At 31.6% G+C, this 12,284-nt stretch overlaps 1 protein-coding gene across 3 annotated transcripts in view; it reads right to left on the minus strand.

The window, feature by feature from the left end:
- Hnf4g (hepatocyte nuclear factor 4 gamma) overlaps positions 1-12,284 on the minus strand; it is a 261,440-nt gene that overhangs the window by 72,623 nt on the left and 176,533 nt on the right. The gene's annotated exons all lie outside the window — the stretch shown is intronic.

Raw genomic sequence — 12,284 nt, forward strand, 5'->3', positions numbered from 1 at the left:
GCCACAGCACATTAGTGCAGGAAACAGTTTATTTTTGCTGTTTCTTTCAATGATTGGCTTGCTCATTTGTTTCAGTAACTGTTCAGTAGTTCTTGCATGGGGATATCATAGGGTTCGTGAGCACTTAGATATCTCAAGTTTTCCAATACTTCAGTGGGCATCCTCAACCTGTGTCATTGCTCACATAAGTGTATACATATAAGTCCCTAGGCATAAAACTGCGTATTACAAAATGGAACAAAAATCTTCTTTCTAATCTTTCTCTATATCACTGAATGATCCTATGCTCCAGTCAATATGAACAATGCACTCTCTGCCATCCATTTGCCTGTCTTTCTGCTAACACCCCTTTCTACCCTTCTCTTTAAAAGCCCTTGCCATCAGCTCCACAAACTCAAGTGTTTTTCCTTTGCAGTCAACCAAAATCCTTCTCCTTCATGGAATATTCTCTAATCATTTATTCCATGAGAGCACATCTCTTTTTCACCTCCAATATGTCTAGATTACAAGGAACTCTCAAGATCTCCACTGCTCTCAACTTTGTAATGCAATCATTTGTATTAATACTTACTTTCCTCCTAGATTCTTGGAGGACAGTGTATACCATGTGTTTTTGTTTGCTCCTTAATTACATTTAGCTCAGAGCTGGATATTTATGAGATGCATTAAAATATTATTAAATAAATGAATGAAAAGGTAGGACTCAGTATATGAAAGAGATACAAGTTTTGCAGAGAACCATGCTTAATTCAGTCTGAGAGGGCTGTCCATGCTCATTCTTCTGGACTCTTTTATCTACTTGATGTTATTTATCTTCAAAGCCTTTGTTAAATGGATAAATCTTAGTGTACTTCACATACCAGAAAATTGAGATCAATTGTAATCTCTTCAAGTTCACTTCTACCTGTATAAGTTTGGCATCCAAATGAAGATGTTGCTAGAAAATATTATTCTACTCTGCTCATGTGCAGTCTAGAAAGTGATTTCTATGTAGTCTCTGGGAACAAATTCCTTTTCATGGAGAATCCTTGCTCAGTGTCATCCATGCTTTAGGAAGTTCTCCTTCTGTGCATCAACTCTGTTGTTTTCTTGTAGAATCCTGATGCTACTTGAGCTCATGAAAAACTACCTGGTCTCCTTGTAAAGCAGAAAACAGAGTTTCTGACTGGTTCTGGGACAGCTACACAATTAAGAGAACTGCTGTCCTGAGATAATGCAACCATGTTTGCCACCCCCGCTGTATACATAGCAGAATTTAAGATCTTAAGTGATGCAGCTCTGTCCTTAGGAGGCAGCCTATGAAAGCTATGTTCTTATCTCTGAATCAGAGGATTAGGTTAAGTATGGAATGATTTTCATAAATACTGAATTTTTTTTTAAATTTCATTCTCAAACCCTGTCAGAAAAAAAAAAGCTAAAATGCTGATTCTATACTATTGTGATGTAAGAGAAAAATTAAGGAATTACAAATTATGAAAAAAAAGAAAAAGTTCTAGTCCTGGATCTGCTTTTCTGTCACATTGTCTGGGTCCTTTCCTTCTCTGTCCTCCATTTTCTCATTGAATAAATAACGATTTAGACTAGAAAATTTGAAGGTCCATTGATGTCCTAATGATCTATTTAGGAGTGGGAGCTCTGGAGATAGAAAACCTGCCTCCCAGATACAGTTCCACTATTTCCTGCTAAGTGAATCTTGGCAAGTTATTTAAGTCCAAAAGCCTCCATTGCCTTATTTTTTTTATTTGGAACTAATGATGCTTTCTTTAGACAGTTGTTATGAGGTTCAAAATAAAACAGAATAAGTGAAAAATATTTGTACATTCAAGGTCACTCCATACAAAGAGTGATTATTATAGTAATATTGCTATTTCTCTCTTAATTATGAACGGAGTCTATCCTCATTATTACACTACAGAGTGATTTTTAGGTAGAAAATGGGGTGAAAAAGCATGATATGTGGCCTTCCATAGTCTAAGTTTCATTTTATGCATAAGACTTAAAACTTTGGAAAAGTTATTTTGTCTTTTAGCTATAGTGTTCAATTTCTCTAAGAAACAAACCAAACAAAATAAATAAATACCCATGCTCCTTAAAGAAAGAAGAAAATGCCAAAATAAAAGAGTGATAAATACTTTGGAGGAATATATGCAAACAAGCCCACAGGACCAAGAAATGCTTAAACATGACATCATAGGTAATATTTTACACTTGAATTTTAGATATGCTTCTAAAGACTACATGCATTAACTAAATTAGTATTAAAATCAGCTATATTCCTTTTTAATATTACAGGTAAGATTGAGAAACCAGTTAAATAATTTGTCCCAAATCAGACTAACAACATTGGTAGTCATTTTAGTTCACATAGTTGAGTTCATAATGAATTATAAATGTAAACTACTGAGCTCATAAAAGGTGCTGAAAAACAACAACAATAACAAAAATGTAACTTACTAGTCATAATTATTCTAGACTCAGGTGACAGGAAATTTAGTATTTTTTTAATTACTCCTGGTTTTAAATATAACATGAAAAGAATGAAGAGAGAGGGGAGACTGTGAACTGGAAGATTGGCATGCAGCACAAGGAAGAGTTTAGAAAAATATATTTAAAAGCTCCTGATGTTTTTATTCCTTTAAGGTAAATGAAAGGACCATTCTCTTGCATATACCCTTTCTGAGGGAGAGGAACACGGCAGCAGATGTGGTGAAGGAAGAGTATCAATAATGCAGTTGTGGTACCAATATCAGAACAGCCATAAAAAGCAGTTCATAAAAGATATTTCTTGGCATCAAAATTGTAAACAAAATTTTAACATCCAATTATTTTGTTTTTCTTTAATTACTGGCATGTCTTAGACTCCCCAAAACATTAATAAAAATATTGGTAAAGATAATTAATTGATAAAATAATTAATAATAAGCATCTGCCCTTCAAAACAACAACAATTGTTGCTGCTGTTTATTTCTTAATGCAAAAGTGAAAGTTGATTCTATTTATGCTATCATTTATTTTGTTTGGTAATAGAATGTAATATTTTTATAATGAGTAACATTTGTCTCCAATGAGGAGATAAATGAAAAGTCTTGACCCATCAAACATTATCTTTGCATTAGTGGTACCAACTGGAAACAACTGGAAATTTGGAGAAACTTTAACTCACCTTAATTGTTTTAGCTTAAAAAGCTTTTAGCATCTAAGGATGATTATATCACTCATTTTAACAACAGGGATTGGTCAAAGACCCAAATTGAAAAAGATTGTTTTGCAATGAACATAAAGCATTTGCTTTCAGGATACTAAATGCTATTTAAAAAAAAAAAAGCACATGGCTAAACCCACTGTTTGCTCAGTTATATAGAATTAAAAGATCATAAGCACAGGTAACCACAAGGAATGGGAGGATAATAATATGTCCTCCAAATTCAAAGATATAAGGTTAATTTGCTTATGATAAAATGTAGTCAACATGCCTAAGCAGTTTATCAAAGCAAAGAAATATAGAGTTTCCTTTGCTTTTGTTTGTTTGCTTAAAAAACATCTTTGGAGTAGGCACTATAATTTACAAATTCACCTCCTTCCCATAGGTCTCAATAGTTAAGAAATGGTATTGTCAGAAAGATCCCTATTAATTTTATTTTGCCTCAGAAATACATTTCTCAGGAACAAAGTGAGAGATGTTGTCGGTCAAGTGTTAGTTACTGTGCTTGGTAAGTCGGAACTTAACGTTCAACTAGCTATTGAAATTTGAACACTCATAAATTTAAGGCCATAACTATAAATCCTTTGTTTTAAATCTAATCTGTTCTTATAGAGAGAATAGTATCCTCCTACCTTACATCATTGGAAGAGTTTAAAATCCCTGGTTTCCAGAGTGACACTGGAAATAAGAGTCACAGGAGACTTTTTGAGCTTTTAAAAAGCCAGAAAGGAGAAGAAGTAATACTTGGATTTTTAGAAATATGTAATTAGCAAAGATGTTTTTATAAAACAAGCATCCACATGAAAGACAGAAATAAATGGAGTCCTCCTTAAATTGGATACCAATTTTAGCTCTTGCTTTCTTATTGTAAATTCCTAAAATGTGTATGTTTATGTCATATATATGTGACATAAACTGCATTACACAAGCATCTAATAAAACTATATGTGTCTGGGGGCGTGGTATCTCAGGTAGACACAGAAAGATAAGCAACAGACAGATGGCAACACAGATTTCTAAAAGAGAAGTGAAGAGAAGGAAAAAAAAGAAAAAAAGAAGAAAGAGAAGAAAAGAAGAGAGAAGAGGAAGATTTTTATGAAGAGGGGATCTATCAGGATCTGGAAACCACTTCATTTGCTTTCATATCCTTTGCTTCCTGGCAGCTATAGAGCTGAGTGGAGCATTCTTACCTGGCTTAGAGAAAAAGGGAAAATCTCCTAACTCTTCTTCTCTAACCCCTTCAATTAAATCCCTGCCAACAACCTGTACTTAGTCTCAAAGCAGCTCTACATAATGCTGGGGATTACGTTTAACTATACTCTGAAATTGAGAATACTCATTCAACTGTGTGTCCCCCTAATATGAAAAGAAATAAAATTGAAACCAATGCAATCAATTATTTATATTTCAGAATCTCTAATAAAACACAGAAACAAAAAAGGGAATGTAGAAGGATTAAAAAAATAACATTTAGGAAAAATATAGATGATACCAAAGTATGTAACACCAATTAAAAGGTAAATGTTCAAATTGAAGATGAATATTTCTTTCATAGAGCATCATAAATGTTTTAGTCGTCCAAAACCTGAGAAAAATATAATTATATCTCCACCTAGTGGATACTGATGGTAGAGCAGGGATGAGAAGTTTCAAAAAAAAAAAAAGATATTCCCATCATACAATAAAAAGCAGCAAAGTAAGCTTGCTATAAAATTCTGGGAAATGAACCCAAATTGGTTTATGATGTCTTGAGGGATTCTAAAACATAGCAGGGTGCCCTCGTTTTCAGTTGTTTATCTAAGACCAGATTGTTCTCTCTCTAAATGTTAGAAAAGGGTCCTTGCCCTTCTTGCTTGGCAAGATGCTTTCACTGAGCAGTAGTATAAAGCTAACTTTATTTTTACACATTTTAACTCTGCACTACAATTTTGTTTTAGATGAGAAAACGTAGATTTTAAATGAAATTGTGAATTGATTCATATGATTTGGTAGATATTTGAGTGAATTCTGCCTGTTAAAATTTTGTCTAAAAAAATAAAGAGGTTGGTAAATTATCATTGAGGTTAAAGGGAGTTCCAAACATAACAAAGACAAAAGATAAAAAGAGATCCTTAGATTGTATTAAGAACCTACATATTAACAATTATTTTGATGCTACTGAAGGAAAATCTGGACACTTGTGCAAACCCATTTAATACCAATGGCTAGGTAGAGGTTACTGGGTATAATTTAAGTTCTTAAGAAAAACAGTAGTATTTTTTAACCAGCACAGACATTTTTACTCTAGGAGCAAATGAAAAATTTTATTTTGGCTTTCTCCCTTTAAGTGTTCAAGGGAATGTTATAAATATTTAAAAGCTGTGATTTACGGCTATAAGATCTAGAAGCAGTGGACTGAAGTAATCTGCACCATGTAATATATTTAGCACAATAATGTTCATCACAAAGATGTATATGGGGGTGTATGCTGGGGGGAGGGTGAAAAATGTACTTCCTGGAGAGCTTAAGAATAGATGGCATTAAAATACCATGATTTCTCAACACAAAAAGGTGCTTTAAAATAAATCACTGCCAGAAAACTAAGATCATAGGTAGTTTTTTTAAAAAAAATTGTCGGACTCAAACTGAGAATGATTTTAAATATGATAAATTTTTAAAATGAGTTAAAATAGTAAAAAACAATATAACCTATAGATGACTCATGATAGACATAGATGAAGATTTATAATTTATGGACTGGATATCCATATATCTAGAAATGTATAAGTAAAAATTATTCAATGATAGCAAAATTATACTACTAAAAACTGTAATTGATATAAACAATAAAATAAAATGAGAGCAGGATAAAAAGGAATAAAATTCAAAATAGTCCCCCAGCTAATATTGAAATTTATTTTGCTTGTGATTCATTTGTTTTTAACTTCTCTTTCATTTTCTGACTTTGAAAATACAACATGTTGTCAATTTTTCCATTTAGAAATTTTGTGATATATTAGTTATTATTTTACAAATGAACTTGTCTAAACTATATTTTATAATGATAGATTCAAAAATAAAATAAATAAGATTTCCTATACAATTTTATTTTCTCTTGGTTAATTTACAGCTCTGGTGTCTGATACCCTGTTTTTGGTTTTTCTTACAAGTCTTTTTCAGGCTTTGTATTTGGAAAAGTTGTTGAATGATATTTTCATAATATTTGCACATTTAATTTTCTGCTACTGAATTCTTCCCTTTTCAAAATTAACATTTAAAAGAAATTTTCTAATTTAGTAACAATTTTTAAAATAAAAAAGTCTTATAAAAATATTGGTAATACTTTTAAAAATATATTTTTTTGTGATTTGCACATTATGCAAATATCAGAAAATTGAATCTAATATAGCAGTATTGAGTATAAATTTTCAGGCCTTGTCATGAAACAGAAACATAATTTAGTCAGGTATTATCTTCCACTATTTAATAAAAACAATAAAACATTTCTACATATATATATTCTTGCAAATGCTTTGAAATTTTTTCTTAGGCTTTCCTTCTCATATTTTGTGAAACTAAATATAGATACAATGCCTCTGCTGTCCTTCTAGAGATTTAAATTTTAAAAAATAATACATGCCTGTCTAGACAACCCTAAAATTGTTTTAGTTACTGATGTATGGATGACTGATAAATGTCATCTTTTCTGCCTGCAGTGTATTTTGAATTTAGTCTTTGACATTTGTCTATAGCTGACCTGTGTCTGCATTTTAGATTTACATGAAACATTTAAGTTTTACAACTCTAAACCTTTCGGTTTCATTGTTCCTACTCTACATCCAATACAATAAAACAATTAGATCCTCTACCATGTTTCTTCTTCCTCACATGGATGTTTTTAATTAAACCAGCAGGGAAGATTGTAATCAAACGAAAGGCAATGGAATTTACTTCATCCCTTACCTAGTGAAACAATTATTAAATTCCCTAGCTTCATATTTCTCATACCTATAAAATTAAATCTGCAGCTCTGCTAGAGAGGGTAAAAGGGAAAAAAAAGCAGTCCCAAGTAATCAAAGCCTATAGGTCTTAGAACAATAATGCAAAATACATAACTCTGTTGTCTGGAAAATTGTTAGCTGACTCCTGTAGATTTCATATCAGTTTTCCTCATTTTTGTTTTATTGGGAAGGGTTCCTATATTTTACACACAATAACAGAACAATACCTCTTAGAAATGTGGTTATAACACCTAATTAGATTATTTTTTGAGCCATGTTTTTATAGAATAATGGTTTACCTTGAGTTGACCCATGATTCTACTGAGAGAAAATGTTTTCCTCACTTATGTTATTTTTATAAACGTGAAATTATCAAGAACATGAATATGAAGAAGTGCTTTCCAGTCTGTGTGTCTATGAGTCTGTTAGACATCTCATTACCCTGATATGCTGTGACATATGACATTCCCACTTTTCACCTTTTATGCTGTTTACACTGCTTGGACAAGTTTAAAAATTTATATGAGTAACAATCATCCTTACATTTCAAACATATGGAGAAAACAATTTACGGAATTTCTAGCCAATAATAAAAAAAAAACAGAATTTGAGCAGTTATAGAAGTGATAACTTCAGTGATATGAGCAATGATTCCCGACAGCCCTCTGTCTGACTTACGTTTGTACTGGAGTTTTAGTTGGCAATAGCTATCGACAAAGTGCTTCCCATGTGTGTACCTTGTTTTCAGCACTTATCTCAAATATATCAATATTTGTCTCCATCATCTGACTGTGCGATTAAGAGCAGAAAACCTAACATTTGTCACCATCAAATCCTTGACTCATGGTAGGCACTCTATGAATGTTAAATGAGTTAATGAATATTAAAAGAATGAATAAATATAGTAGTAGTTGGAAGGTGGGTTTTATGTTACCGAACCCAGTTCCCAATCTCTTCAACACTAAAATATCAAAAAAAAACACTTGTCAACTTGCAACAAGGTCTGAAGAAACCTGTCAAAAATGAAAATAAGTCACAGACAAAAGCCACAAAGACCCTGAAAAGAAAGTGAAAAATATCTTTTGGATAAATAGTATATTGAGATGAGAAAGGAGGGTGAAAATTAAATGATTAATAAGGACATAATTCTTGCAATGTTTTTAATACAAATTTAAAGCATTAAACTACATTAATGGAAGGAACTTGATGAAAATTAATCTGCATTCCTGACTTTGTGGCTCTTCCTTATGATTTATTTTGTCTGGATTCATATATGAATCCATGTTCTATAAGGAATTCTGGCTCTAATTTATGAAGTGATTTATATGGGCAGATGCAGATGACTTTGGCTGAAACTGGTGTTTGGTCAGGGATACAGGAAATGGAGTTCTATCTGTAGTAAATGTAACCATGTAAATGTTATTGGAATCCACGCAAATTTTGTAGAAATATAATTAATAAGATGATAATGATTTTTTAAAGCAACATACAAAGATAAATTAAGCTATCTTATACTGTTTCAGGCATGGGTATGGAAACAAAAAAGATAAAAGAAATCCTCTCAGGAAAAAAAAATGTTCTTCAAAGGTGATATAGTGAATGAACTAAAATATAGGTGAATCCATTATTATGATTATCTTCTTCATTGATTTCCTCAGCTATTTTTTTCCATGATTTTTAAAAAATTTTCTGCTTACTAACATAAATGGAAAATGAAGAACTCATCCCCCTCTAAAAAAAATACTAAATGCTCATTAACCAAATAAAAGGTAAGAATGTAGTTTGTTATACATACAACTGGATGTAGAGAAAAAGAAATTAAATCATTTTTAGTATAAAGTTTGAATTACTACAATTCTTTTTAAAATATCCCATTTTATTCAACGTGAGCTTTATAATGTTGAGCTATCTATTTTAAAAATAATAACATGTACAATTCAGAATGTCTGTATGTTTGAAGTTGAATGTGCTCATGTTTGCTTAGTCCATCACATTGCAGAAAACCCAATTTAACTTGCAGCCTAAATAGATACTTAATAAATTAAAAGCTACAGCCAATAAGTTTATCCAGAATGCTCTATGGAGAGAGATAAACTCCCAAAATACAAATCAGACTTTAAGATATCAAAGCTAGAATGTAAAGTTACTAGATGTATCTAATAGATATTGTTCATTACTTTGGATATAGTGGGATATATCCCAGAAAATATGGGGGAAATTTTGACAAGAGAGATTGAGGAAAGGGGAGCCCCAGCTCTGTATACACAGTCTGTCCAAGTGGCTAACATCTATGTTCCACATGCAAATATCAGACAAGACAGTTCTGATAATGCAAAACTTCAAACTAAACTAAAATATGACCTGCTACCCACCGCAGGTAGAACAGTACTAAGTGTGTGTCTAATCACGTTAATGACATACTAGGACAAAAACAAAGTCTTTGACGGAAACTAACAGAATACAAAATACTTGTTCTTATACCTACAACTGAATACTTAAAATCCAAAAAATATAATCCCAAACTTCTCAGTAGGCCAGGAACCTAGAAACTATAATTGATTCTCAAGAGATAGACTGTCAACAGGGCAACCATGAGTTGACTTAGTTGTTTTCAACACAGATTTTAACACAGCTATTATAACTATGTGCAGTGATGTAAAGGAAAGTACATTGTAATCCAAGGAAAGATAATAAACTCCCAGCAGAGAAAGAAAAGATAAATATCAGTTTTATATTTAATTGTGCCCTCCCCCCCACAAAAAAAGATATAGTTAAGTTGTGACCCTCATCATTTGTTAATGTGAAATATGGTTTTTACAGATGTAATTGGAAATTGTCTACACTGAAGAATATAGAGGAATAAAAGTTAAAAAGAGACATATAAAATTAGAACAGAGGCTGAGGAACTATGAGATAATATATAGGATTAGCATCCCAGAAAGTGAAGAGAGAATTGGGTAAGAAAAAAATACTTGAATAAACAATGGTTTAAAATTTTCCATATCTTTTGGTGAAAAACAAAATTTGACAAATTTTTGAAGGATCAAGATATTTCGAACAGCAAATTATAAGGAAACCATGCCTCACCATATCATAGTCAAACTACTAAAACCAAAGTTGAAGAAAAATCCTGAAAGCAGTCAGGAAAAAGTGAAAGATCATATACAAGGAAGCCACAACTGAACTAATCAAAGACTTTGAACCATAAATTATCAAAGCCAAAAGATAGTAATGAAAGAAAATAATCAAACTCACAGTTGAATATAATATAAAATGTCCTTAGATCATGAGGTGAGGGGGGATGTCAGGAAAAATTAAAAAGGACACAAGACTCTATCTCCAATGCACCTGTGCTATAAAAGGCGATTTTACAGTGTGAAGGGAAACATTTCTAAAATGGCACTTGGATGGCTAGGAATTTAGAAAAAGTATTGCAATGATTATCTACAGTGAAAGTGATAGCACTATCCCCCTGGGCTTATAATATACACAGATGTAATGTCCATGGCAACCATACGTAAACAGTTGTGTAGGGGGCAGTGAGGGAATGCAAAGTGACCTACACAGTCCCAGGATTACTGCATTGTAAATGAAGTAGTACAATATTAACATTCTGGAATGCCAAAAGTAGAGGATGCTTCTTCTAATCCTTAGAATAACAACTTTAAAAAACTATAGTTAGAGCTGTGAGAAACAGTAAATAATGGGCTTTGCAAAAATTAGAATATATAAAAATATAGTGAATAAGCTAATTTTGAATTGCTGCCTTCTATCTTTGGAGCACTGTAATCTTATAAACAAATGCAGTGGGGGAGAGGGGAAGCCCCCAATTTTATACATTGTGCTCAGAAAATTTAGATGGAAACATAATTCTTAGAAACACAAAGATGCCAGAAATCTAATTATTTCAAATGTAGAGGGAAAAATTCTCACACTAGAATTTAATATCCAGCTAAATGATAATTAAGGAAAAATGGGAAAATAAAGACATTTTCTGACAGAGCCTAAGGATATAATTTTAATGACACTGAAAGAAATATTAAGAATAAAATTTGTTCAGAAAGAAACTGAAGAAAGCCTATTGATATTTTTCAATAAATACTGACTACATAAACAGAAATAATTATTATATTAGCAGGGTAAAAAAAACAAAGAAGAACTAAAGTATTAGACAACAATAAAATGAAAGAAGGAATTCAATGAGGAGTTGTTTGAATTTCAGTTATTATGTGGCTTTACATTGTTCATGATAATTGAAGAGATATTTACTTTCTAACTTAATAAATGTATGATGGAATTTAAGTATAAGAGTAACTAATAAAAGAATCCAAATATATTAAATATCATGAATATAAAAATATTATACTCCTTTTTATAACAACAATTCCCATCTCACGGTGAAGACAAAAATCATAATTCATTTAGAAAACTAAAAAAATATCATCAATACACACACAGATGGAGAGAAAAAGGAGGGATTAACTAGTGTAGCAGTATGACCTAAAAGTTTGAAGTATTGTTAGGAACATAAGTTGTTACATCATGATAAAGTAAAAAATTCACCATAAAAATATAGCTAATTTCTAAAATCTATAGATACTTGAAACATCCAAAACAGTAAAACATAATAATAATAAAGGCTACATACATTTGATAAATGATGGACATGAATAATAAATTTGGAATTTAAGCTAACAGATTTATCTGTGTATATACAAACTGGACCCCACCAAATGTTTAAATGACGTAGGGTAAGTCGAGGGGAGGGAAATAAACAACCAAAAAACATATTGGAAATGACTAACTGCCATCAAAAGTCATCATTCTACGATGAGGGATTAAATTTCAAGTTTTAATGAGGTGAGTACAGGACTAAAGAAAATGACAAGCAATTTTTGTAAATGTAATAGATTATAGAAATCATTATCTTAAGGGAAATGCAGACAATATAAATTGATTACAAAGCTTTGGATGAATGTTTTAATGTGGCAGAGAGGGAAAAACATAGGATCTACAATTAACGCATCTAGTCACAGCAAGACCATCAATAGTGTGGTTGGGGAAAACTTATAATTTGTTTATATTCCCAGAGGAGATACTGT

This window comes from Marmota monax, unplaced genomic scaffold (genome assembly GCF_021218885.2).
Source record: "Marmota monax isolate L192 unplaced genomic scaffold, Marmota_monax_Labrador192_F-V1.1 WCK01_AAM20220418_F8-fsc00063, whole genome shotgun sequence".
Classification (NCBI taxonomy): domain Eukaryota; kingdom Metazoa; phylum Chordata; class Mammalia; order Rodentia; family Sciuridae; genus Marmota; species Marmota monax.